This window comes from Balaenoptera ricei, chromosome 10 (assembly GCF_028023285.1).
Source record: "Balaenoptera ricei isolate mBalRic1 chromosome 10, mBalRic1.hap2, whole genome shotgun sequence".
In the NCBI taxonomy this organism is placed as follows: domain Eukaryota; kingdom Metazoa; phylum Chordata; class Mammalia; order Artiodactyla; family Balaenopteridae; genus Balaenoptera; species Balaenoptera ricei.
The window spans coordinates 56,969,644-56,993,578 of record NC_082648.1 but is presented as its reverse complement, the minus strand read 5'-3'; positions in this window follow the sequence as shown (position 1 = coordinate 56,993,578).

The window sequence follows — 23,935 nt, the reverse complement described above, 5'->3', positions numbered from 1 at the left end:
AGGTATAAAGGAAATAAAAGGCGCAGCCCAACAGGAGGTAGTCTGGCTAGGACCTTCCCCCCACCTCTGACTAAAATGCATTCAACACTCTGAAAGTGACTTAACGAGTAGTCAAGATTCCTAGAATCAATTATTTCCGTTGTCGCCACTGCCCGCCTCTAGAGACGGGAAATAAACAGCCCACATAAAACACAGATGCCTCCCAAACCACAAGTTTGCCCTGGAAACTGGTTACAGTCATGCCAGCTGCCTGTGTTGTTACTTTCCACAGATGCTATCCACAGATGGGGTTACTTTATTTTTGTAGAAAAAAACAGCCTAAGGAAGCAAGCAAAAAATAAACACATGACCCTTTCCAACTGAATAATGACAAATGTGAACATTTATTTCAGATTTCACATTAAACAGGAAGTCAAGGAGTTGGGGTCATTCAACCTCATACCAGCCAGCATCCATTGTAGAGTATGGACCATAGCAAGTGCTCAAAAATGTGTGATGAGTGGATTTCTGTAAAATGTATCAGATTAAAAGATTTCAAGAGGTGCATAAAACCAGGCTATAAACCTGTTACCTTGCAAGGCTGTCTTAAAATGAGAACTAACCTTGGCTTCTGGTCAACAAAGAAAAGACCGAGTGGGTTAAGGCTGCGGAATTTGTTGCTCTACTATTGAACCAGCAGATCAGGGAATTGGGGGGAAGGCCACAGGGCGGAGGGTGGAGATCGCTAAACAAAGTCTCTTGCCATTCAACTGGTTAACAAGACACCTTACTGTGCAACCAGCCTGAAAGCTATGTATTACCGTGCAAAATGGTTATCCCTGCCCCCTGCTTCTTTTAGCAATGCCCATTCTCTAGGGTTCTGCCTAAGGTAAACATGAAAAGGCCAGTCATTTCTAGGTCCTCCAAAGCAACTTAGTAAGTCTGTTGTCTAAAGAACTAGGTGGAGGACAGTGATCTCTCACCAAATAGTCTTTAAAAATATTTTTAAATCAATTGCAAATGACTTAGAGTAACTCTTACTTTCCTAGTGTTGCCCAGGAGACAGTTCTGTCCTATAATTGTACCCAGATCAATATTCTGCTCTTCTCTTTCCTGTTCTGTGTTCTGGAAGGCTCGCCCCGTCAGTGCATCACCTGGGCTCCTCTGCCCTCTGGCTTCCAGTTTTGTGTAGCCTGTGAGAGGCACAAGCAGGAAATCAAAAGGTGGGAAAGGAAAGAAGTCAGGGCATCTCTTCTTGGCCCTTCCAGCTGTACGTGATGCTGGTGGTGGCCACAGGCTGCTTGACTACGCATCCTTCTCACAGCTCCAGCTCCTTCCCTCTTTTGGCCTCAAGGTGGAATTCCACAGTCATTGTCATTGGCTGCCCCACCATTGCTTGTTGATTCCCTTAAATCTTCTCCCACCAGTGCAATAATTTCTTCAAGAAATTTTCAGCTAAACACTTTGAGTGTGCCTTCTGACTGATCCACCATGTTAAAGAGTTTCATTTTTATCCTAAGTATCTCAGAAAATCATTGAAATATTTTAAGCACTGTGGGAGGAATGTGGGAGAAAAGTCATAATTAAATTCGAATTTCAAAAATATAACTCTGGCTATGGTTTGGGAAATAGATTGGAAAAAGGCGAGAGTACATATGGGTAGATCAGTTAGGAGATGACTGTAGTGGTCCAGAGGAGAAGTGATGGTGGCTTGGACTATGGTGTTGGTAAAGGTGAAGATGGAGGGTTCAAGAGATGTTTGAATGTAAAATCAACAGAACCTAGTGATGGATTCAGCATGGAGAGAGGGAGGTAGGTGAGAGATTGAGATGTCAAAAGTCACTCCTTGGTTTCTGGGTTTTGATCATGCTATATGATAAGATATGTAACATTTGAAGATTTCTGGGATAATGTAGGGCATATTCATTTTGAGTTGTCTTTAAGATATCTAAGCAGACAAATGCAGAAGTTATGATTCAGAATAGAGGTCTAAACTTGAGATTTGCACTTGAGAGTTGCCTCTCTGTTGGTGCTAATTAACCCTGTGAATTATGACCCCTGGGAATAAGAAGTGCTTTCAATGTCCCAGATAGTGCTCTTCTGAAAACTCATGAGGGACCCTGAAAATGAAGACAATTGAACAAATATGTGAAGTGAACCTGCCAGTTGTTTTTTTATTGCCCAAATCAGATGCAAACATCTTAATACAAGCACTAAATTTTTTAAATAATAAAAAAAGCTATCTTTCATTAAGTACATATTATATCATTTTTCATTACCCAAGTCTGATGCAAAGTGTTTTAATGCCTTATGAGAGGATGCATGCTAAGTGAACAAAGAGATATACTTATGTTCTCAGAAAGCACATGTTTTTTTACCCTGAAGAACTAGGACTTTATATTGCACACATTTAAGTGAAGTTGTCATGGTGACTAACTGCAGAGGATTGCTATCATTATCTGTACCGTTCCTTGTCCCAGCAGTATGGCCTAGGTTCCTATTCCTCTCACCCATATCCAATGTGAAAAACAATTTTTTCTGCATCCAGAGTCCTTCCTTCACCAATTGCCAGAGAAATTTTACTAGATTCTTATTTCTATAGCCTCTAAGCATATTTACTGGATCTGATCATGCTATAGGATCCCATTTTTATCCTTCTTATAATTAAAATGGCTAAATCTGAACATGGAGAACAAAAATATCCATTTTTGTAAATGCAACCAGACAAGGCCGTCTTTTGACAGAGCAAAAGACATTGCTTTAGTTATAAACGTACATACGTGTCCATACAGACACAAACGTGTACTGAAACATCTCATAAAACAACTTACTTTGCCATTTGCAATCTACTCTGAAATTTTCTATTCTCTCCTACTTAGGTTTTTACAATGCTGATTGAGGTCCACCAGCTTGTTTTCATAATCCACTCTTGGGTTACCACCTCCGGGTTGGAAACATTCTCTAAATCCTTGTTCCTCTGCCAGCGTCACGGTTGTGTTACACCATCAGTGCATCCTTGGACTCTCACAATGACCTGGTGCTTGTCACTGACTTTTGCTAGTTTTTGACCCAGAGTCACTAGGTGAAAAAAGGAGGAAGAAGGACTGGTGACATGAGCTGAACGCAGCTTTGTGTGCGTGTGTATGTATATATGTGTATATACATACACACGTGTCTCTCTTACAGTTCCAGGGAACTCACCATTTTGTCTGCTCTAAGGAAGTTGATGATTTTGTTTGTTATATCAGACAGGCACCTTTAGGAGAAATTCTTGCCTGGATTTAACTATAAGAGAAGTTGTGTTTCTGCTGAGCAATTGGTACGTGTTTAACTTAAGGGCACAGTATATTCTGAGGATGACCAGCCTACCATTTTCTTGTTGGCTGCCAGAAACCTTCAAGCTAAACACAAGTGTACATTCTCTTCATTTCTATTTTTTTTAATTTTTTATAATTTTTTTTTTTTGGCCACACGGCGTGGCATGTGGGATCTTAGTTCCCCAACCAGGGATTGAACCCGTGCCCCCTGCGTTAGGAGCATGGAGTCTCAACCCCTGGACCATCAGGGAAGTCCCTCATTTCTAGATCCAAGTTCCATTCTTATTCTTATCTTGCCTTCATCCCTATCTATATGCTATTTTGTATTTTATGTATCTTTGAAAACCCTCTCTGATTTTTATTCCTCTCAGGAATACAAGTATACACAGGAACAAGGGATATAAAGAAAAATGGGAAGCACTGCAATGAGGTGGTTAAGAACAAGAGGTCTGGAATCAAGTAGCTTGAGTTTTGTGGGCACATTACTTGACCTCTCTACATGTTGGTTTCCTCATCAATTAGATAAAGGAAATGAGAACGTATTCCTCAGAGGTTTACTGTGAGGATTAGGACATAATGCGAAGTACTTTGCAGAGTTTGTCACATATAGTAAGTGCTCATTTAATATTAGCTATTGTTGTAGAAACAAGTATATTTGAGTTTGTATGTGACTGTTTCTGGACGCACAAGCACACATGAACACGTGTGCACACATCCCACTGGTATGCTGGCACGTGGCATGAAGAAACATTAAAAGCTCTTTATTGATCTGAAGCTGGTGGGATGTGTGAAGAAAAGTCTTTTTCATGACATCCTAGTGCCCTCAGAATGTCCACATGAAATTTTTGCTAAGTAGTTGTTATTCGTCAACTCTGACTGCCATAACAGAATACTACAGACTGGGAGGCTTAAGCAACAGAAATGTATTTTCTCACAGTTCTGAAGCCTAGAAGTCCAAGATCAAGGTGCCAGCAAGTTCCCTTTCTCATGAGACCTCTCTTGCTGACTGGTGGACAGCTACCTTCTCACCATGTCCTCAATGGCCTCTTCTCAATGTGAACACAGAGAGAAAGAGATCTCTGGAGTCCCTCTCTCTCCTTATAAGGACACCGGTTCTATGGAATCAGAACCTTCTGACCTCATGTAACATTCATTACCAGTTAGGGCTTCAACATACGAATTGTGGGAGCGGACACAGTGCAGCCCATAACGGTAGACATTGGCAGAAAGAAGTACAGGAACTGTCAAGGAGAGAGGAAAAGAAAACAACAACAAAACCTAGAGTGAGATTTTTCCAGCATGGAAAGGGGAGGAGAGGGAGAGGAAAAGGGGTCGTGTGAGGGAGGCCCTCCTCCACCAGAACAAACAGTTCAGAGGAGGGCAGGGCTGCTTGTTGACACTATCCCAGAGGCTCTGCTGGAAAAGCCCTGGCTCTCCTCTGCTTGAGAAGCACAGCTGCAGATGATGTGAGCTAAGCTGGGGTGTTGCACGAGATGAGGCATCTTCCCATGCCTTATAGAACTGTGGCTGGTTGGACCAGACCTGCTATGGGAACTGTGTCTTAGTGTCTTAGCTTGCCTCAGGACCATCAAGTGTTCAGTATCCTCAAACAGACCCTCACTACCTTGTCATTTTCTCTTGACCAGTCATCATTAACAAGGGTATTTTTTCAGATTTCATTTGCAAAAATCTCTAAGTAATGTCCTTTAGATGGAATTACAACAGGGAGCAGGTAATGACACTGAGTTAACAATCTACCAACTCTTACAAAGCTAGGGAAGCGAGTGTGTGTGTATACAGGTAACAGGCAAGTTTTATCATAGGAGAATCCTCAAACCAGTCACCTTGCCTAAAATGAGTCAATAGGAAAGCTGATATGAAAACTCCTGAGTTCAAAATAGCCTTCGATTCAAACTCCAGCTAAAACGAAAGTGAACTGGGATCTAGATGGGATAATGATCAAATCTGAGCAAATCTTCCATAAATATCACACAATTTAGCTCATTGTTTCTACCTTTACCAACAATTAAAAATATATCAAAAATGAAGATGGAGAAGGCAGAGGAGGAATAGGGAGAGGGCGAGCAGTGAAGAAGAGGAGTTGAAGGAGGAGGGGAAGAGGAAGGATGGAGAGTTCTAGGTCCAATTGTCGCCCTTGAACTTCCAGTCTTTGAACTTAAGTGTGAATATGTTACACTTTTTGGGCCTCAGTTTCTTTCTCTGCATACTCACGGGCTATTTCATAGCAGTGGTTTTGAAAGCTTTGTTGTTTATTTCTGTAGTTGTTCTTTTGTTCCCTTTTTTTTTTTTTTTTTGCAATGAAATTCCTTTTACTAAACAAAAGGTTATAAATACTCATATGGAATTCAGACAAAGGCAGAGCCCCTGGGAATGTTAGAAGGGGGTGCAGAGCTCACTGCATTAGGCAGCTACTGCTCTGAGGGACCCCAGAGAGCATCTGCAGAAATCTGGATGCTGGTGTAAGCCCTCTCCAGCCCGACTCTTGCTATTGTCCTTAACCAATCCTCTATCAGGAAGTCTCACTCTGACGCCATCCACAACCCACGCGGTAAGCCTGCTTTACGGTGACTGTGCTTCCTACGTGAAGTTCTGTGAGTGCCACAGGATTGAAATTTTTTTCACTCTATACTGAATTTTACTCTCTAAGAAACAGCAAGATTACAGTGCAATTACAGACGTTTTCAAAAATTTTAACGAATTAATATCTCTATCCTGGACATAAGATGCCCACACCGTGGGAGACACTGTGTCATCAGATATACTGGCAAGACTCCAATCACAGCTCAGGTTCAGGCTGCTCCACACCGGCTCTCTCTGCCACAGCACAGCCTGACTCACCACCATGTAGAAGACCCACACTGAAAAGTCTGGCTTGAAATGATTGCTGGAACACTCCTGGGAACCCTTCCACCACCACCACCATCGTGCATATGCACAGCCGCTGCAAAGCCTAATCTGAATTCACAATGCTGCAAGGAAGAGCCCGCCTAAGAGTTCTGTAACCCAAACCTCTGTCCGGGAGCCAACCATTTAACCCACTGGCATCAGACAGCTCAGCAAATGAACTAAATTTAGAACATCCAAGTAAGCATTGAAGTTCTTTCCTTACTGTTTGGGTCCAAAGAGCTATTCTGGACATCACTCCATTAAACAAAGCAATGTAACTGACAAGAAGCAATGGCCAAAGTGAATTTCCTTTTGGAAATGAGGGAGGCTCTTGGCTTCTCCGTGGATTAGCCCCGCAGCTGTCACTCACTGGCAAGCGACAGAGCCAGGCTATATATATCAAACAACACGCATTTTGGGGATGACTTCAGGACTCCCCACATTTGACTACTTTTGGTCACAGACCTTCAGAAATAGTCTACTTGGGCCATTTTTTAAAAACTACATCAGGTTAAAACGTTGTTCTCCAGCAATTTGTTCCCAGAACAAGGTATTTCCAAGTAAAGAGCAATTATGTGGAATCTACCATCAGGCCACAGAAAACAGAGTAAACACTTGACGTATTTAAACAATCATGCCTGTATTTCTCTTCTGTTAGCGTAAAGCAACTCACTGACTCCAAGTATTTGTCCCTTTCAGTCCCAACCAATGCTAGGCAGCTGCAAAAACAGCATTTGCAAATTCTAAGATTTCAGAAAAGCTCACAGAAAGAATATGGTTCCCCAAGATAAGACTGCAGAGGCCAACTAGCATATCAAGGGTCTTTGCTTTAGGCTGGAATTATATTATCTTAATGTAGTAAATATTCTTTTTAAATCTCATGCTGATTCAATGTTTTGATTAGCAGTTTATCTAAGTCTGAGTAATTAAAAAAAAAAGGACAAATTTTTTCATACCAAATGTAGTTTGGTAGATTGTATCTTTTCAAACATGGGACCCAGGAGGGGACAATAATAAAAGGAGTCCTTGAGGGTGAAAATATGGGAAGCTACTGAGAAATCATTCTAAGGAAGTAATTATGGAAATGTAGCCACATACACAAATTATCCCAGTCCTGCCTGTGATAAGAGAAGTATAAAGCAACATGAAAGACCAGTAACAGAAGATTAGTTAATAAATTATAGTTCACCTATATAATGCAAATACTAAGCCATCATTAAAAAAATGCTGCAGATGTGAATTTATTAAAGGGAAAAAATATTCATAATATATTGCTAAGTGAAAAAGAACAGATTATAAAGCAGTTTAATGATGAGGGTAAACCCTAAAGAGGGTTTGTCTCTAGATGGTAGGATTATGTGTATTTTATAATTTTCATTTGGTTATCTATAATTTCTAATTTTTCTCTGTGCTCTTGTAATAAGGAAAAAAATGAAGTGGAATATTAAAAAAAAATCAAAATGCCCTGGCCAGCAGAGAAGGGAAGTTATGAGGCTGAACAACAAATAGCTTCAGGGTCATCAAAAATGCAAATGAAATAGAATAAAATGTTGTTGAAATAAATAGATAGCGAATTAGAGAAAATCCAAAGTATTGAATCTGGGTGACCCGTGTCTTCACGCCTGTGGTCTAGGGTTTTTTCCCGTGGCTCACTCTTCTCCCATATGCATAAAGCTTTCTCTTACTTCTCCAGCCCTTCCTTGTGAACTAATATTCAGAATCATATTAAAATTTTATTATACCTTTTTTTAAAGTAGCTCATTTAATTTTGTATTAATGTTAGCCTGTTTTTCTAGTTCTTTCCATCCCCCTCCCCCCTTATTCTCCAACTACTTTGAAAACCCTTTGTACACAGGAAATATCCTTATAGTTTTGTTTTTTACTGTGGGCCTTTTCTCCCCTTGAGTCTCACCATAGTATGGAACATAACCAGTCCAGAGCCTTGCAAGTAGTATACATTCAATAAACCCTGTCACAGTTGTCTACGTGACCTTTTCTTTCTTTCTTTTTTTTTTTTTAACCAGCCTGTAAATTTCTTGTGGGCTGGGTCATGTCCTTCTTATCTGTGTACCTCCTTTAGTGCCTTATGATAACTTATGCACGCAATAAGAGCTCAGTAAACACTGGTGAACAAAATGTGTGACCAAATTATGAGGACTGACTCTGGCTTCTTTTATGTTTACTAGACAATTCTAAGCCATTTCTGTTTCTCTTTAGCTCAGAAGTTCTCAATGCTGAGCCAGTTCTGCCCCCTGGGGACATTTGACTATGTCTGGAGACCTTTTTAATGTCATGACTTAGAGGGAGCGGAGTTGTTACCGGCATTTAGTGGATAGAAGCCAGGGATGATGCCACACATCCTACAATTCAGAGGACAGACTCCTACAACCAAGAATTATCTAGTCCAAGATGTCAGTAGTGCTGAGTTTGAGAAATCCTGCTTTCACTGTATATGCACTTCTTAAAGTCATGACACTTTTTTTTTCTCCTTTACCTCCCCTCCACACACACATAGCTTTTAGAGAAGGTCTCCAAGATTAAGACTGAAATCTGCAAGCCTATCTGGGCCCAGTTTTGTCATCTGTTTACTGATGGGTAAGACGTGCCCCACCTATCTTTCAGGGTTATTGTGAGGGCAAAATAAAAGAATCAATCTTCAAATGCCTTTAGAGGCAGATGGAATATATTAATAATCTCTGCCAAGATACACACTGAGGGGGAAATGGGAGATTTAGTAGAACATGAATCTCACTCCCTCACCAATAAACACATTTATGTTCTATTCTGAGTCATCTAATAAGCATTTATTAAGCATTCTCCATAGAGAATTTAAAAAATGCTACCAGGTTTTTGATAGAAAGAAATCATGCAATTTTAAAATATGAAAGTAAAATTATAATCATTTCTGGGCTCTAGGCAACTAGAAATATTTTTGTTAAGCTGGAAAATGCTTTCCTTATTTCTCTATATGGGCATAAAGTAGGACTGCAGAAAATGTGGCTAACTTAAACCCAGGACTATTACCATGCCTGCTTAATCAGACAGTGATCATTTTTGCTGAAGATTTTGCTGAAGTCTTAATTTATATGAACTCTGCATCCTTTGGTTTGGCTGCCAACATATAAAGGTTGACACTCCTAATCCATAGATCACATTTGTTGGGAGCTCAGTTCCAAGGAGCTGCCCAGAGAAAACAGCACAATCTTCTGAATGGAAGGTGTGAGTCCTCAGAACTTAAAAATTTAGATCTTAAACAGAACATAACAATGTCGAAAGGCATGCGCAATTGTTTTAAAATAAACCAAGTACACTGACTCTATGGTCAGGCTCCAAAGCATTGATTTGGTCTGTCACAGTGGTCTAAAAACATGCATGAGTATGTCTCGAGGAGCCCCATGCCCGCTGCTCCTGGAACTACAGAACTGTGATTTTATATGCATGCTTAAGAGACATGTTGTGTTTTCCAATTTTTCCCTAAATTTATGACCTTGGTTTTACAAATAGGGTCCCTTTGAGAATATGAGCCAGTTGGGGAGCTCTGCAGGAGGAATAGCTGTTTTTAAATGTCTACAAGAAGGCAAAATGTCAAACACACTTATGACAATTTTGAGTCAAAAATGTAGCTGTGTGAATTGATAACTTTGTCATCTGTTCAATGAATATTTATAGAGTGACTTTTATGTAACTATAGCAAGAGTAAGGTATTGTGTTCGAGGCAAAGAAGTAAAGAAGAGCTTGCAATCTACCTGAAAATATACATGCATGAAAATATGTCATCCAAGATATGTCATCAGACACTGAATGAGACATGCCAAGTGAGCAGCAAAGCCAACGATTTCTATAGGTGACAAAAAAGGTATTATGCGATATAGAGTGACAGAAAGGATTCATGGGGGATAAAAGACTTGGACTTGGCCTTGAGTGACAGGTAGATGGTCAGGTGAAAAGGAAGGAAAGGGAAAACATTTTTGAGAGGAGCAGTAATGAGAGATATGACGCAGAGGTGGAAATTCATTGATCCATTCAAAAGAACCATCACTAAAGCCATTTTTATTATATGTCCGAGATGCTGTGCTAACTTCCATGAGTATAAAACTGAATTAACCATGCACTGTATAGCCTTATAGAGTACACAGTCTAGTTTAAGGACATAATTACAAACACCCGAATTATAATGCAGTGATCTCCGAAGTGAGGTGCAAACTCTCCAGGGAATGTGCAAGATGATCTGTTGGGGTACAGGAGAAAATAACAGATTTTCTAATTATATTTATTTTAATGGAATCATTTCAATTTGCATAAAATTGAATTTATGCAAAATTCAATAGTATACAAATGTACTGCTACCGTAGTTTACATCATTTATAAATAACTAAACATGTATTAGAGATGAGTGCTCAAAATTATTTGCTGGGAATAGGGCAAGATCAAAAACTAGTGGAAGCCTGCTGTAATGTTGTACCTGTCCCACTGGAAGAGTAAACATATCCTCTGGGAAACCAAATCCCTGATGCTGGACAATGTCCAAATGTTACCGGATGAGGGGTGAGGACGAAGGGAAGGAGAGTGGTGGGAGAACAGGGTAAAGAAGGGCAGATTGGCGACTACATTTGGGCAGTCTTGAGGAACCCAATGTCACGAGAGCAGAGGGGTGTTATCGATGAGCCGAGGGGGCTATGATAGGCTGTGCAGAGGCCAGTTCCCATCTGCAGAAGAAGAATGTCTCATTCCAAAACGCTACAGAAATTCTAGCTAGAGAAGAACTAGGCGACAAAAAGGCCAAGATGGTTTGCTTTGTTTGACTTTGCTGATTCGCAACTAGGTCTAAAAGTCTCACCCTTTCCAGTAAGTTCAACACTCATGGCTCATACCCTTTGGGAGCTTACACCCACAGACTATTTTCTATACAAGAAAGTAGGCTTCCTTTAAGAAACCACATAAGGCTGAATTCCTCTAGCCTGTAACTTCCAAACTAGCCACGCTCTGAGCAGATGTCACTGCCAAGGTGAAATCATCCCTGCTGTCCACCAGGGTCCCTTGGACTTTCCAGAGCAAAGACCATAGGCACATTAATCCTCATTCCTTATGCTCGACTTAGGTATTCAAGTGGAATTTCAAGTCCCCCATATCCCTGATTTAGCCTTAATGTGTATGTGGATGAAAATCAGCTTACAAAATATTGCATTCAAGCCCAGAGGAAACACTGCTCAGTACCTTTATTTTGTTACCACGGACTATGAGAAGTGCTCGAATGGTCCCTGGAGACAGAGAGCATAATTGGAGTATGGTAATTATGTTGTACTAATATACTGTTGGGTGTTAGGACACAAAGAAATCAGTGTCACTTGTGGCTGCTGGTTTGCCTGGCTGGTAATATATTAAATGCATTATATTCATTGTACTTTAATTCCAACCGGAACCCATAAACCTCATAAGCACAATTAGAATACAGACTAACACCAAGAAGGTGGTTTAACCTACTATATTTTGAAATTATTGTGGCCGCTGGTAAGGAAAAGATATTCCTCTTCTGAGAGCTTTAGGTTACTAATTATCTGTGCCCTCGAGAAGCAGAATGTTAACAGAGGGGAAACTCCAAATTATTCTAGAATAAATCCTTGAATTTTCGTGGCCTATCATAAAAAGGAAGTATTTCCTAAGAAAAATGAAATGTTGATAAATCCTTGATCATCATCGTAACATAGGTAACATTTTTCTACAGAGAAGAACAAGAGTTCTACTAAGATTCTTCTCCATCACACCTCACAGTGACGAGCACTCTGAAGGTCACCTGAGGCTCCTGTGAAAAAAGAAGTGGTTCTGGTGGACCGACTCCATTTCTCAATGTTGAACTGGAATGATCTAATAAGACCACACTGGGGAAAGCAGAAAACGGCACAAACTAACTAGAAAAAAAAATTACAGCATGGAGAGTTATTTTAACTCAAAATTAAACAAAATGATCCATCGGCTTTCAAGTTTAGCATTCTCTGGACAAGAAAAGTATATACCTAATTTTTAAAAAATAAGAAAAAATATCTAAATCAAAATGCTTTTGCTATATGATCTCCCAGTGAGAAGATTTGGAAAGAGCCATCTATGCTTTCTCTCCATTCCAATATTACTCTTGCTTCATTTATCACCTGTCTGAAATTTCTTGAATGCCTTTCTCAAAGTGATAACATAGTAATCCATTTGAGTATCTCAAAGACAGCTGGACCACCCTAATAATCTAGGGCACTCAAAAGTTATATTTAATCACATGTAACCTCCTGTGGAAAAGTTCTAAGTTTTGCATTAGAGCACATAATAAATAACAGGCTAGAATCTGGCACTTCCCTTAGTGGGGCTTTGATACTGTTATTTCCTTTTTCCTTCTAGCCTCAAAGCACTTTCTTAGACTTCGGTTTGCTGTAGTTATCTAGGCTCATTGTACAATTACTGCCTATTTGAGAAGGTTACAATATTCTGTTCAATATATAACAGTGTCATAATTTACATTTACCAAGATGGATGGATAGATGAACTGATGGATGAGTGTAGGGAGAGATGAGTAAATCCTATGAGAAGCAGGAGAGTTTGTACACTTACCAACAAATACAACATACCTATGATAGCATTCGTTAATAACATGTATCCAACAACAAATAAATACTCAGACTTCGCTTTCTCTTACTCAGTTAAAATTTAATCCTCACTTGAAATGAAACATATCTGAAACACAGAGTGGTTTAAATTTTCCAGAAATGTATCTTCCAAACACTATAGTATAGATGACTGTATTATAACTAGTCCATATTTTTTAAAATCTATCTTTAGTGAATGAATATGTAATGGCCTTCAGCCATGGGATGAGAAAAAAAAATCCAGCACAGGCTATTAATAGTAAATGTGTACTGTCCGTGGAATCTGAGCTGGAAATATCTTCAGAGATAATCTGGTCTAAAGTCCCAGCCAGTGCAGAAATTCCCAATAAAACATCCTGGACAGATGGTTATCCTGTCTGTCTAAACCTACCAGCAACCAGGAAATAGCTTAGAAGGCAGTTCATTCACTGTGGAAGTCTCAGTTTTCTCAAAACTCTTTCTTTCTCGTGGGATGTGCATTCTTGTAACTTCTTAGTCGCCTTCCAGGCTACTAGATCTGTGAAACTATTCTTTAAGGGACCCAGGCTCAGATCTAGTGACTGCCACTTTCTCTCAAGTGTCCTCCACTCATTAGATAAGAGGATAAGAACAAGATGGGAGAGTCAAAATCCTGGATATCAAAGTTATCCCCCCCAAAACATTAGAGTCTTATAAGGCATGTTGCTTCCAACACTGACATTTAACAGGAATAAATGCAAGGCTGTAACACAATTCAATAAACCGATTGCTTCATAAATGATGGAAGAGACTTAGCAGAAACATGTGTTTAAAAAAAAAAAAACTACTGCTGCTTCTCTTTCCATTGAGACTTCAAATACTGAAGCTGTACCTAATTAAAAATAATTAATGAGAAACTACACATGAGTCAGTAGTGTGACACTGGTAAAAAAAAAAGTCTGAACAATCTTAGCTTGATATTAATAGAAACATAATTTTCTTGAAGGAGGGAAGTGAGATGATCACTTTTTAAAATCATGGTCAAAACACATCCTTGAACTCTGCCTTAGAGGTTTTTGGACAAACTGAACGTGTCCAGAAGAGAGAGATCAGGATGGCAAAGGATCTGGAAGCCAGATCAGATGTGAAAAGGGAACTGCAGTGGTTTAACCTGGAGATGGCAGACTCAAGATTGTGTTGTAGAAGAAGGGTTGGCCTCAGAAACAGAGAACCAGGGACACAGATGAAAACTACAGGAAGTCAGATTCCAGCTCACTGTGGATAAAAAGGATTTTCTAATGCAGAAGCTGCTCAGAGACTAGTGGGCTGTTTCCTCAAGCATGAGGAGTCTCCCAGTGTCAGCGGTGCTCAAGCACCATCAGATGTACTCATGGTGGAAATACGGTCAAAGGAAAGCAAGGATTGTGAACAGAGTCAAATGTTTATTGAATGCCTATTACTTGCCAGCTTCTGGGCATCCAGCCTCCACTAAACAAGACAAATACAAGTGCTGTACTCCGAGTTTTTCATCTAATTGGAAGGGGGTTGGATTAAATAGTCTTTAAATTTCCTTTTAGTTCTGAGATTCTAGGATACTATTAGCCTAATATGCTCTATTATACATAGTATTACACAGAACTGGGAAAATGCATCAAAAAGTGACTTCACAAATACTTTGGAGGAGAAAGCTTTTTATAACATTTGTTCCCTGATTCAACATTTACTGAGTGTCAGTTATGTCTTGAGTACTGAAGTGCCCCATAAAGAATAACCTACCCTAAAGGAGGTCACAATTTGTAATTTTAACCACCCTTTAAAGACTGTTTCCTGTAGTACTTTGGCCAGTTCAGAGTCACAACACCAACATGTAAGATGACCACTGAGCTATCTTCCATATAGCAAGACAGTTTTGAAAGTGAAAAGGGTGCTATTAATAATTGCATCAAGACAACAGGTGTAAAAAAAGGACTGTCCAGACAAAACTAGGACATCTGGTCACCCTATTAATAAGTCTCTAGAGCAAATGGAAGCCCAGGCCCTCTGAGAATAATAAATCCTCTTTGAAGTTGAAGTAGACTGGGCAGCAATTGGTTTGTCAACCCAGCTCCTCCCCCAACTCCTGGAAAGTCCTCCTCCCCACTTTGTCCATTCCAGAAATGTGATTGTTAGTCAACCTTGATTCATCCACAGGTGGGCACCAGACCCAATCAGAGTCTGTCCCTGGGGACATTTTGAGAACTGGTCCTCTCCAGTAGGGAGACCCACGAGATATCAAACTTGAGTGCCGCTGGTGAGAGAGTGCTCTATGTCCAGAGAATGAAGTCAACTCAGAAGGGCGATCGAGAAGGATGCTGGTAGAGTTTGACTCCCCAGTTTCAATTCTCCTGATGCTCTCTCTACTGCACACCAGTATTTCCTGTGATTTGGTTGTTCATCCTTTCACTTATGAGAGAGATACCAATATTCTTTTAATATTTTTTCCCTTTTTACTCTAGGTAGTTTGACTTGGGTTTGTGGTGCTTTCAATCCAAACTGCACAGACTAATTCAGATGCAAAGAAGTACTTTAAGTAAAAAAGGTGGCTCCCCAAAAGCTTGCCATTTGCCTTTCTCCCATAGGTTTGGGCCTGTTCTAGTTCCCAGGAAAAAAAAAAAGATGTTTAAGCCATTCTGAGGCTTGGCATCAATTCACCTTTGCTCTTCACTCACCCCCAACCTTGAGCATATGTTTGAAAAATAAGCTCACACCTGGCCTCTGAGACCCTCTTTATCTTTGCCACCAACTTGTTTCACTGGGCGTCTTTGTTGGTCCCTGTTCCTGAGTCTGTGTTCTGGTAATTTGCACTCATCACAGGTCTGTCTGAAGTCAGGGTCCCTGCCATGACTTTAACCATTTCCTTCCCTAGGGACTAACTCCTTCAGCTGTGGATGTGGCCCTGACACCTGCAAAGGATGCTTATTAGACTTTATTGTACTTGGCCTCTCTGTAGCATTGAGGCTTCTGGCCCTGTCTTCTTTCTTGAATTTGTCTTTTCTTTTGACTTCAGTTATTATATCAGCCTCTTCGCATTCTTGTCCCACTGTTCTAAACACTTCTCAATGTTTTCTAAAACCATCTTTTTCTTTGTCCATTGAAAAAATGTAGGAGATGTTGGAGGATCCATCTATTCCCTCTTCTATTCTTCCTAGACAATTTGACTGAATCTCATGGTATCAACCACCACCAATAGGCTGATGGGTCTCTATTTTTCTAGGCTAGGTCTTTCTTGAGCTCCTGGTTCATAAATCTGTTTATTGGACATCTTCTACTGAGAGACCCATTAAGTGCTTCAAACTCAAAGCATCCAAAACTGAACTCATCTTTTCTGCAAAACTATTCCATCTCTGAGATTCTCATTGTCTTTAAATAGCATTACTATCCACCCAGCACCTAAAACAGAAGCCTGGGAGACCATCCTAGCTCCTTCCTCTCCCTGGCACCACATTTTAGAAGTCACTATGTCCTATTAATTCGACCTCCTAGTAATTCTTGAAGCCGTCCCTAGCTATCAACTCTCACTGTCAGTGCTTTAGTTAAGGTCTTCCTCCTTTCTTTAACTATTGCAATGGTAGCTGAAATGGCCTTTCTTTATCCAGTCCCACTTCTTTCAAATAACCTTCCTTTATGCTGCCATCATAGCCTTTCTAAAATACTCTCAAATTCAAAATTTTCCAGTGATAATTCTCTAATTATCTGCAAAACAATGTACAACTCCCAGTAAGACTTGTGAAGTCGCTCTTGATCTGGCCTTGCCACACTTCCTGGACTCTTGTTCCAACACTTCACCAGCCATAAATGGAAGGCCAGCCACACTGAACAGTTTGTCAGCTTCTTAATGGGCCACTCCCTGTTATCTGTTCGTGCAGGTCATAAAAACCATTTGACTCTGCCTGGTTCTTTTGGAATGTCGACTCTCATTTTGTTCCCTCTTGAAACTCACATTGTGAGAAGCTCAAGTCACATGGAAAGGCTACGTGGAGGTGCTTCAGGGTCAGCTGAGCCCAGCCCAGGTGCCAAACATATTAATGAAGAAGCCTCCAGATGATTCTGGCCCCAGCTATCTTGAGTCATTCCAGCCATCCCAGCTGGGGCCCCAGGCATCATGAGGCAGAGACAAACCATCCCTGCTGTGTCCTCTCTGAATTCCTGACTCACAGAATCAATGAGCATAGTAACACAGTATTGTTTTCCGTCACTAACTTTGGGGTAGTTTGTTATTCACCAACAGATGACTGAGACACCCTCTTATAATATTGTGTTATCTGGATTGAATAATCCAGGATACCAAAGTATCCTAGAATAATAGTATTCTAGGATGCTTCTCTCTGTCTTCAAGAGTTTGTCCCACAGTTACAGTACATTCCGCAGTGCTGTGACTGTTGCCTTCGTGAAGGGTATGTTTTATTCTTTTTCTGCCCCGTGCCTAGTACACAGAATATTTGCAATGAATCTTGTTGATGGGATCCCTGAGCCTTCTTTCTATCTAGTTACTTAGTACTGTGTCTTAGGCATCCAGTGGGACCTTCCCCTGCTCTGTCTTTTATTCTCAAGTGTTGATAGGATCCCCTTTGTCTCTCAAAATAAGTCCTTCAGCAACCACAATTCTAGCAGTTCACCCGGCCCCTTGCCTACTGAAAAACTCAGTCTGTTTCAACTCAGCAGCCCCCCACCCCACCCCCTTTGAGATCGAAGTAATTATGGAAGGCGTGGCAGGGGTCCTAAGAAATGTCATGGATCCATGTCTGCTGGTACCTATAAGGAAAAGTGGGGGAGAAAGACATTCATGTTCTGAATACCCACTGTGTGTCAGGATCTCTGCAAGAAGGTCTCCATGTACTATCTGACCTAAGCCTCTCAGCAACCCTGTGAAATAGACATTTCAATTTCCATTTTACAAGGAAAGAATGCTGAGGTTCAATGAGGTTGTGATCTACATAGGGCCACCTAGCTGGCAGAATGAAGGATCAACCCAAGCCTGCTTGCTCCAAAGCCAATGTACTGTAGTTCCTACAAGCCATGCGTTCAGGGAAACTCTTGTGAGAGGGTTGATGGATAAAATTTCACAAGTTGAATTTTGTTTCGATGACTTTAACCACAAAGAGGAATTATTCTCTTATCAAATACTAAATATCTAAAAACAACATAATAACTAGAATCAATCAATAATACTTCAGGATGCCTATGTTTATTCAAGGGCAGGTCTGACTGAGAAGGAGGATAAGGGAAGGGAGAGGAAGGAAGCAAGAACACACAGAAAGCCTGAGGGAGAGGAAGGAGTTGTCTCAAGGTGAGGTCAGAGGGAAACTGCAGAAGGGAAGGCCTGGAATCTAAGACAAAAGACCTTTCCCTGGAGACTTGGGTGGGGTCGTGTCCTGGGGAAGATCAGAGGATTTAGGACATCCTTTTGTATAATACAGACAGGAAACTGAAAACTTGTTTTACCTCTAAGCAGAGGAGCTTGAAAACTTTGTTAAACCAAAGGCTACAAAGAAACATCCTCAATGAAACTTGGTCCATAGGATTATACTTTTCAATTTTCAATAATGTTAATTTCTTATCATGCTTTTTACTTACACATAAATTGATTTTTTTTTAAATTTTCATGGTTGTCAAAAGATTCATGCACAGAAAAGTTTGGATAAGGATCAATTTCTATTTCTTTTTCATTAGATCAATACATTTTAATGAAGGACAATTGATTAATATTTTAGAAAAAAAAATAAGACTCCTTTCCCCAGGCATTATTGATCTATGTCTGAGCCAAAGAATTACCAAAGGCTAGTCTCTGTTTTTCTTGTTGAGTGAGTCCTGGGATCTTGGGTCACACTGCCACTTTGATGCCATTAGAAGATCAAATCAGTGCATTTTGGCAATCTATAGTGTACCTAGCATCCCGTACCTGAATTAGATAGAAGCAACTTTTATGTATGTGCACGAGGAACTAGGAAACAAGATCGTATGTTTGTAATCTGGTTTCCTAAGCAAGAAACTTAGAGGTTGCTTGATAAGATCTGGTTATACAAAATTAGTGAGTTTCCCTCTAAATGAGGACTCATTTCTCGCTCTATCCCTCTGAGGTGAAGTTACATTTATGCCAGTGCCCCTGCTGGGGCTTGTTCTACAGTTGAGTGAAGATGTGTTATCTATTTTAAGACATGCACACACATACACACACACAAAACTCTAATTTCCACAGAAGTGCATTAAATGCTATATAAAGTATAGCAGAGAACAAAGACTCCAATGCTAAGTCATCCAGGTGGAGCCATACCAGCTTCTAGGACTCAGTTCTGTTCTTTGCTACATTCCACAGTGAAACAGTTATGGAAATCCTATGATGACTGCTCCAAGAAGAGAGAACTCCATCTCATGTACTTTGTTCTGTATCATTCTCTTCACCCACCAAAGACATATGAAGCTTCTTTTATATCGTAGGGGCTTTACCAGACTCTGGAGATGGGGAGGTAAGTAAGATAGACTGGTGCCCTATTCTTAGGAAGCTTACATTCTAGTGAGGGAGCCAAGACAATAAGAGAAGCAAGTAAATGAATTGACAACCCAGTTACAGATTATGATCATTGCCATGAAGAACATAGGCAGAATAACTGGATAGAGAGTGATTGTGGAGGGGAGGGTGTCTATTTTAGATACAAGTGATTGGGGAAGTCATCTCTGGGAAGATGACAATTGGACTGACCCTGATGGAGAAGAAGAAACCAGCCACGGAAAAGAAGAGCCAGAGTGGAGCATTGTGATCCGAGACTGTCATGTGCAAAGGCCCTAAGGCAGGATACACCATGGCATGCTTTAGAAACTGTTAAGAAAAAAAGATAAAGTGAAGAATTCGAAATACATGAAGCAAAAAATTGACAACTTAAAGGAGAAATAGGCAAATCCACAAATCACAGTTGGAGATTTTAACACATAACAAATTACCATAAAACTTAGCAACCTAAAACAGCAAGTATACATACTATATGTATTCTCTGTATATTCTGTAAGGCAGGTATTCTGAAACATCAGCCCACAGGCTGGGTGGTTCTAGCTCAGGGGCTCTCATGAGGTTGCCATCCAGACATCACCTGGGATTGCAGTCTTCTGAGGCTTGACTGGGACAGGAGGACCCACTTTTACTCTCATGGCCTCAATTCCTCACCAACTGTAAGCAAGAGGCCTCAGTTCCTCACCACATGGACCTTTCCATAGGGCTTCTTGAGTGTTTGTAGGATATTCAGCTGGTCTCCCAGAGTGAAGACTCTAAAAGAGAGAGAAGTTACATGCCTTTTTCATCTGGTCTCAGAAGCCACACACCATCACTTCTATCATATTCTATTCATTAGAAGCAAGTCACTAAGTCCAGCTCACACTCAATGAGAGAAAGAAGGACTATCAGAAATGTGGTTATTTTTCAAAACCACTGCAGGCATACTAATTTAAATACGTGCTGTGAGATACCCAAGTGGTAAGACCAAGTAAGTGGTCTTCCTCGTGGAAAATGCTAGTCTCAAGTGAGAGGAAAGAGGCCTGGGCTGGAGATACAAATTTGAAAGTCATCGGCATAAATGGGAGAGATGCAAATTTGAAAATAGGCAACATCAGTGGTATTACAGATTGGGGGACTGGATAACATCATCTAGGGACAAAGTGCAGCAGAGGAAAGAAGGCCTAGCCCTGAGCTCTGGGGCCCACTCTAACGTTCAGCAGTTGGGTAAAGGAGGAAAAGCCAGTGAAGGAGAGAGCCGAGTAACCAGTGAGGTAAGACAGAAATGTGTGGTATCATGGAGGTAGAGGAAGAGTGTTTCCATAGTAATGATTAGTACAAGAGTAATGACAGCATTTATTGAGTACTGTCTATTGTCCTAGGCATTGTTCTAAGTACTACCTGTGTATATGAACATTTAGTCTTTTTTTAAAAAGGATTCTTTTTGTTTTAATTTGTTTATTTTATTTATTTATTTTTGGCTGTGTTGGGTCTTCGTTGCTGCCCGTGGGTTTTTCTCTAGTTGCAGCAAGCGGGGGCTACTCTTTGTTGCGGCACACGGGCTTCTCACTGCGGTGGCTTCTCTTGTTGCGGAGCACAGGCTCTAGGCGCGCGGGCCTCAGCAGTTGTGGCACTCGGGCTCAGTAGTTGTGGCTCGTGGGCTCTAGAGCACAGGCTCAGTAGTTGTGGCGCATGGGCTTAGTTGCTCTGCAGCATGTGGGATCTTCCCGGACCAGGGATCGAACCCGTGTCCGGTGCATTGGCAGGCGTATTCTTAACCACTGCGCCACCAGGGAAGTACCAACATTTAGTCTTAATAACAGAAGGTAGACACTTTATGATTCCCTAATTGTAGTTAGCAAATTTCTAATCAAGACATGAAATATTTTTCCAAAGTCTTGCAGGTAATTCAGTGGGAAGCTGGGAGAAGGAAGCGGTTGCTGGGTGAAACCAAACCCTGATTAAACCCAACTCTCTGCCTATCTAGTGCCTGTGCCCAGGTGCCTAAGAGATTTTAGATCTTTTCTGTCCTTATCTCACGCAACCTGTTAACAGTTGAGCAAATATCTACTTGGTGCCAGGCACTCTTCTAAGTACTGAAGATACAGTGGCGAGTGAAATATTTTAAAGATCCCTGCCCTTTGGAGTTTCCCTTTCAATGGGAGAGACAGATCATAAGACAAATAAATAAAATATACAGCATGTAAAATAGCAGTAAGTGCAAAGGTGAAAGATAAAGCTGGGAAAGGAGCACGGAAGTGGTGGGGTGGCCACGCAGACAGTTTTAGATGGGCTGTTCAGAGAAGGTCTCGACAGCAAAAGGACATTTCTGTAAGGCCCTTAGGGGAGGGATGAGCCATGCAGATATCTGGGGAGAAATTTTCCAGGCAGAGGGAAAATTAATTAAAAAGGCCCTGAGGCAAGAGTGTGCCTGGTGTGTGAAGGAAGAGCAAGGAGGCCAGAGTGGTCAAAGCAGAGGAAGTAAGAAGGGTATCAGGAGAGAGCAGAGAAGGAATGGGGTCAGACAGGTAGGGTCTTGTAGACAGAGCCTGAGCTTTGACTTTTATTCTGAGTGAGATGAAAAGGCATCGGAAGGTTTTGAGTAGATGATTTATATGACCTGATTTGAGTTTGAAACGGGTCACTCTGGCTGCTTTGTTAACAATAAACTATATGGAAGCAAGAACAGAAGCAGAGGCAAAACAAAACAAAAACAAAAACAAAGAGTAGAGACCAGTTGGGAAGCTATTGCAGTAATCTAGGCAGTAAGTGATAATGGCTAAATCAGATTATTAACAGTGGAGATGGTAAGAAGTGGTTGGACTCTGGAAATATTTTGAAGGTAGAACCGACAGGTTTTGCTGATGCACGGGATGAGGGATGTGAGAGAGAAAAGGAAGACAAGTATGACTTCAAGGCTTTTGGTCTGAGAAACTTAAGGAATGGAGGTGTCATTTATTGAGATGAGGAAGACTGCAGAAGAAGCAGGTTTTTGGGGGGAGAAAACGAATTCAGTTTTGGACTTATTAACCTTGAAGTGCTTTTTAAATACCCCCATGGAGAAGCTGAATAAGCATTTGGACACATAAATTCATCTGGAGCTCAGGGAAGAGAACCAGAGTAAGATATGAAATAGGAAGTAATCAGAGCACATACCTGGAATTTAAAAAAACATGCGATTGGATGAAACCACCAAGAGGGCAAGTGTAGCAAGAAAAGAGACTCAGTTTACAGACTGATCCCTGGCCCTCTCCAATGTCTAAGGCTATGAAGAAGAACCAGAAAGGAGTCTCACAGGAATGTACAGAGAGGTAGGTGGAACACTGGGCAAGTGTGATGTCCTGGTTACCAGGTGAAGTAAGTGTTCCAAGGAGAAGGGCAATCAAATGCGGCTGATACATCAAACAAGAGCATGGACCTTTGGACTTAACACCGTAGAGGCCATTGGTTGATCTCACTAAGAGGCGTTTTCTTGGAGTGGAACAAGAGATCGGTGGGGTAAAAGCCTGACTGCAGTGGATTCGGGAGAGAATGGGAGGCGTGAAACCAGAGACTTCGAGTGTAGCCTGCTCTTTGGAAGAAATTGGCTACAAAAGTGAAGCCATGTGTAACCATCAGTCCAATCCATTTCACCTGTAATCTGCCATTGCTAATCAAGGGTGTTTTTTTTTTTTTTTAAACATCTTTATTGGAGTATAATTGCTTTACAATGGTGTGTTAGTTTCTGCTTTATAACAAAGTGAATCAGTTGTTTTAATTGTTACTACAGAAGACTTGCATGTCCTCCAAGCAGCACGGAGCCTGAACAGTATCTTCGCCCAAGTTCTTTTTCTAAGAAGTTGCGGTCAGCTGTGTCTAGTTCAGTTGAACCAAGAATCAGCTGTGTCTAGTTGGAGCTGAACTGGTTAAGACTGGAGAGGACCACGGACTATCCAACTGGGCACACATGAGTATCCCCTCAGTTACCTTTTGATGTCAGAGGGCCGAAAATCCACCTTTAGATGCTGCTAAGCGCCTCCACGTTTGAACGTGCAGAGGCCTGGAGCTTAGCTGCGCCTGCGCAGAACCACGATTCCCGCGCCTTTTTCCAATCACCTTCCCCCACGCTCCCCACGCCTCCCACGCTCCCCAGGCCCCCCACGCCGCGGACCGCCCTGTGGCTTCATTCCTCCTCCCATAAATACCCCCAAGCCCTGGGCATCTGGCGAGGCTGCTCGGAGACTTTCTCTCTTCTCCTCGCTTGGCTGCCTCGTGAATAAGATCTCTCTGCCACAGACCTCGGCGTCTCAGCATCTGCCTTGCTCTGCGTCGGGCAAAATGAACCTCCAGCTTTACTGAGAAATTAGAGAATTTTTAGACATTTCTCTCCTAAGCCCTGCTCCAGCATACGAGGGCCTGTGCTCCTGTCCTCACCTCCTTCCAGCCCTCCGTGGAAGAGGTGGCTCTCCTGTACTCCTGTCGCGTCCCAGCCTGCTTCCTTCAGACTGGGGCCTTCACTTGTTATCTTCTCTCTCTGTTAATCCTACCTTCTGCTGGTTTTCTCTGCTCAGCCTATAAATGCGTTTTCCTCTTGCCTGTTTTAAACTTCTATCTCTCATGAAGAAATGAAGGTTTAAGCTTGCTGTGTA